The sequence below is a fragment of the Austrofundulus limnaeus genome, unplaced genomic scaffold, assembly GCF_001266775.1.
Source record: "Austrofundulus limnaeus strain Quisiro unplaced genomic scaffold, Austrofundulus_limnaeus-1.0 Scaffold47, whole genome shotgun sequence".
Taxonomy (NCBI): Eukaryota; Metazoa; Chordata; class Actinopteri; order Cyprinodontiformes; family Rivulidae; genus Austrofundulus; species Austrofundulus limnaeus.
The window spans coordinates 649699-654741 of NW_013952449.1; the positions used below are offsets into that span (position 1 = coordinate 649699).

Genomic DNA, 5043 nt, shown 5'->3' on the forward strand with positions numbered 1-5043 from the left:
ACACACACACACACACACACACACACACACACACACCAGCAGTACGTCCTGCACAGCGGGAGGGGAAAAAAAGGCAGCAGGGCAGCTGCAGCTGAACCAGACCGAACTTCAGTCAAACAAGACCCAACACTTTTATTCATGTTTTAAACTAGCGATCTTGAGAGCAGCTGCAGCTGTATGCTTTTATTTTTTCTGTCAGGCTGTCGGAGCGCTCCACCTCCTCTGTCCAGGGCTGGTGAGGCGGACAGAGCTCAGCCGAGGCTGCGGAAAAGCACGCCGTGTCCTGATCCACGGAGCCAACATGAGTCAGTCCCAGACTGAGCTGACTTGATCAAGTCTCTCTCTGCCTCTGGTGAGGAGGGGGGTGAAAAATCCTCCAGCTCAGACCGTTTAGAGATGTGACTATCTGCGTCATTGTGGTCACTCTCCATGTAGCATCAATTATGCTAATGCTAGCTGTCTGTCACGTTCTCTCTTCCTGGCCACACCTCTGCTCTCTAACTCCCCACCCTCGCTTACCCACACCCCATCCCCTACCCACTTTGAAGCATTTTTCAAATTTCGCCTTGGGGTGGAGTTATCTTTTCACGGTGGGGGTAAGATACACTTTAAGCTTGTAACAGCATTACTCACTATTAGTTGGTAAACTTGTTTTATTTATTTTGTTAAAAGTTGCAAACCACTCATTGATAATTTGAACCTTTGAAGTACCTTCTTTTTGTTCATATTTTTTTTATTTTGGTAACTGGCCACAATAAACAACTTTTCATCTTTAAACCAATTTCCATCTGGTTTTAATGTTACCTCCCCTATTCTTGGCTGAGTCGGGTTGTAAATGTCAAAACAAAATAAAATCAAATTTCAGAGCAATGTAGCTAGGACCTTCATCTCTAACCTGCCATCTTTTCAAAACAAACATGTTTTCTTGCCTAATAAGGACTTATTTATCACATTACTTATTTACACTCACAGATACCTAACACTGGCGCTTTCCATGGCAACAAAAACACGAATCTCCAATGTGTGACAAAATCAGCATTACAGGAGCAATCAGAACTAATTGTTCTGACAAGATGTCAAATGTTGAACAATTAGATGTGTTAAATGGGCCAATACTGACTGCTGAACAGGATAGCCATATGGATGAGCCCCGCTGAGATCTAAGATTTGGCAAAGGGCCCAGTCTTCACATATCAAGGAGGGAAACTGCAATGAATAGAGAAGGTGTGAACGGAAGTGGTGGGAGATTACAGGATGAAGCAGATATAATCTAATTCACTCTTTGAATTGAGATCTTTAGTGCTAAACTGCTGTACAGATGGCAAGGCTGAGAAACATGCCAATATGAAGACAGACACAAAGAGTCACCAGATAAGAATTACGGAGAGGGTGCTGGTTTGTGAAAACAATGAAAAATCAAACCATTGATGTTTGGTTAGACAATAAACCGATTTGATCACAAAGATATGTCCTTCATAATTATAAGTGATTAACCACATGCAGCTCTTCTGTAAGGAAGTTTAAGACTAAAACGACAGTGATATGGCTAACATTTCTGATCTTTGGACGACAGTCTCCTGAGTATTTAGCTGTGTTTCATCAAGATGTTTTCCAGTTTTTCTACTTATCTGTTACAGTTTTCTTGTAGCAGCCACAAGATAAAATAAAATTATAGTTTTAGTTGAACTAAGTTCAGACACTTTACAACAGCTGTAGTGAGAGGACCTATTGTTACGAGTGGAGGTTTGAGCTCTGAGTAATTACCGAACACTGAGAAAGGTTTAACAGATTTATTGAATAAATATGAGAATGAGCATTGGGAACTGGATACCGGGATCAGCAGATCTGGACACAAGAAGCTGAGGTTAAGTCGGATCAGATAAATTATATTATTTAGAAAAATAATATATCTCACCGAGCTTCTCTGGATGGGTTGGATCCGAGTGGAAACATCAACTGCTGAGTTTTGGTTCCGGGCGGTGTTGATGCTGCTGCGGGGTTTTCTCGTGGTCCAAAAACAAGCGGGGGTCAAACACAYGTGGTCAGAGATCGTTACCAAGTTGAATGGGACAGGCTGAGTCGAGGATCCAGGGATGGGTTCCGAGGTTGAGTTCCAGGAGATCAGAGATGGCGAGGTTCCGTTCAGGGGCGAGACGTGAGGCGATAATCCAATAAACAGAACCAGTGTTGTTACCAGGTGAGCAGAAGACAGGCAGGATCCGACAGGGGCTGAGGCAGGAGACGTGGGTCCGAAAAACAGAAACAGGGTCGTTACCAGGAGAACAGATGACAAGGAGGATCCGACAGGGACTGAGGCAGGAGACGTGGGTCCAAGAGACATGAGCAGGGTCGGGGACACAAGGCAAGAGAGGAACAAGGAACAAAATAGCTGGAAGATCATAGACAGGCTAGTGATAATCTGGCAAGGAACAGGAGACTGGAGCAGAGCTATATACTGTGGGAGGCAGGTGTCATGAATGAGCTTGATTGTGTTTTCTGTGACGGGAGGGGCAGAGGCAATGAGCAGGGCAAGACTGACAGGAGCAGGAAATGAGCATGACAAGGCAGACAGGAGCAGGATCATAACACCTATCAGGATTTATCTACTGCCGTTGTGGTCTCATGATGGACTTCAGACTTGTATAGGGTACATCCCACCATTCTCACCATGACTGCTAGACATGGAATTTCTAAACAATCTTCAGTTAATAATTCATTTTTTTTCCCCCTATTTGGGACAGTCTAGGTGGTGCACTATCCAGGATAGATAAATGAAAACACAAAAGTCAGATGCATCGGAATTGTTTTCAAAAGAAAGACAAAAGGGACTCCTGATTTTTACATGTTCATTTGAAAACAGCAGCCGTGACATACTTTGAAGTACTTATTGAAAGTTTATTGATCTGTAATATACACATTTTGCCAAAAGTATTTGCTCACCCATCCAAATGACTGAGCACCAGTGAACAAAGCAAGTCCATAAAGACATGGATGGCAGAGTCCAGTGTGGATGAAATTGACTGGCCTGTACAGAGTCCTGACCTTAACTAAAAAGAACACCTTCGGGAAGAATTAGAGCAGCGATGAAGAGCTTCTGGAAGAATGGTCAAAAATCCCCTTAAACACACTCCTAAACCTTGTGGACAGCACTTTCAAGAAGAGCTGAAGCTGATCTAGTTGCAAAGGGTGGATCAATGTCATATTGACTACTATGGATTAGGGATTAGGAATGGAATGTCACTTAAACTCATATGTGAGTCAAGGCAGGTGAGCCAATACTTCTGACAATATAGTGAAGCTCTGCATTGTTAAGCAATTTTTGTTATCCATTTATGCTAAACTCAGCTCAGCTTGTTTTTCATGAATTGCTGTGTTGCCAGAGTGACTTTGGGTTTCATTTTGAAGGACTTTTGAATCCACTGGCCTTATTTCGTTTTTGTTCTTCTCAGCCTCCACTCGTGCACACATTCACAATATTTGAACATGTAGAAGCTTGTGATGTGTCCCTCATATAGTTTCACCTCTCGGAGGACATAGACATTGTTAAACTGAGGCAGGAAATGAGTTCTGTGCCATAATATATGACACACAGGCCTCCCTGATCGCCCTGCCCTTCAAAGCTGATGGATACTAATATGTCACTGCATGAAAATGTGTCATGGAAATGGGTGTGGGGGGGGGGGGTGATACACAGGAAGACAGAAGAAAGAAATGAAGCAAAAAAAGACACATCTATTAGAAGCTCTTTAGGACACTAAATATGTCCACATTCTTTTAGTGTCTTTGTACCTGCACAGTAATAACATCCTCTACAGTCAGAAAGTGTGCGAGTGTTTGTCAACGATTGCTTTCTGGATATTCAAAGAGAAACAAAATCACTGCTTCTACATCTGATATATATTATTTCCCCTGACTTTTCAGACATTCAGCTACTATCGAAAGGAAAAGTTCTTTTTTTTCTATTTTTGTGTCTGAAGACACTTCAGGGCCCTGGGCGCAAGCACATTGTTCAGTGGAGCAAGGCATTTTGGGCTGCAAATGAAAACCAAAATCCATTCTCTAGGCTGAATTATTAACAACTCTAGTACCCATAGAGTCCCAGTGTCAATAAGAGACAGTCCGGGATGGAACAGAAACACGAAGAGACTGGAGAGAAAGAGATGAAGGTTAAAATCTGTGCAAAGGTGTCATAAATACTGTGTATGTTATTGCCACATTGGGGGGAAATATTACATGTCAATGGATTCAAAGTAAAAAGTTCAAAGGAGTGCAAAGTTTCTAAAGTCATGTTTTCAAAAAATTCCTGCTAAACATGCTTAAAAGTAAAGTGATAAATATTCTTAAAGTGAATTTTTAGACTTTACCCAAAATAACAAAGTTTATGTTCGCACTGGAGGTTTCAGTAGTCAATTCAGATTATCTGCCGGGGGGGGGGGGGGGGGGGGGGGGGGGTGACAGGGACATTCACATTATAGCATCACATTTTGCGCTGGGACTTCCATCAGACTCCTGTGTGAACTCTCTATGGCCCTGATGCGACCTGCACGGACAGAAAGTGGTGGAACGTCACATAAGCTTGCTGTTTACAGAAGTAGCTAACCATGGATGCTACATGTTAGCATGTCGATTCGAAATTTGTTGTGGAATATGAGCTGAACAAAATATTTATGCTTTTTTAGTTCACTGTCGGCCTTTGAACAGTCCTCTGATTGGCTGTTCCATGCAGCATTTTATTTTTGGAATGAGAGCAACGTGCTAAAACAAAAATTGCAATCCAGTAATTTTAGTATCGATACAGTCCAAGACAGACACTACTGTCATATATTTATGTAGATTCTCAATCATTCAGGACATGGAAAATTAAAAAGACAAAGGTGAAGCAACTGGACTTCTGTTCTGTAGATGAAGGTGTGCGGAGTTAAAACATTTAAACTGCACAATGTTAGTATCAATATTCTAAATACTTGGATCAAAAAGCCAGATGAAATTCGACACAAATGTTCAGACTGAGGTTGCTTTGAAAACATTAGATATGTATCTGAT

At 41.9% G+C, this 5043-nt stretch overlaps 1 long non-coding RNA gene across 1 annotated transcript; it reads right to left on the bottom strand.

The window, feature by feature from the left end:
- Nucleotides 1-1775: 1775 nt before the first annotated feature.
- LOC106517278 (uncharacterized) lies at nucleotides 1776-2582 on the bottom strand. Its single transcript, XR_001310184.1, has 2 exons — nucleotides 1916-2582; nucleotides 1776-1845 (listed from the first exon to the last, which is right to left on the bottom strand). It is a non-coding gene; the product is annotated as an uncharacterized LOC106517278 (long non-coding RNA).
- Nucleotides 2583-5043: the final 2461 nt, after the last annotated feature.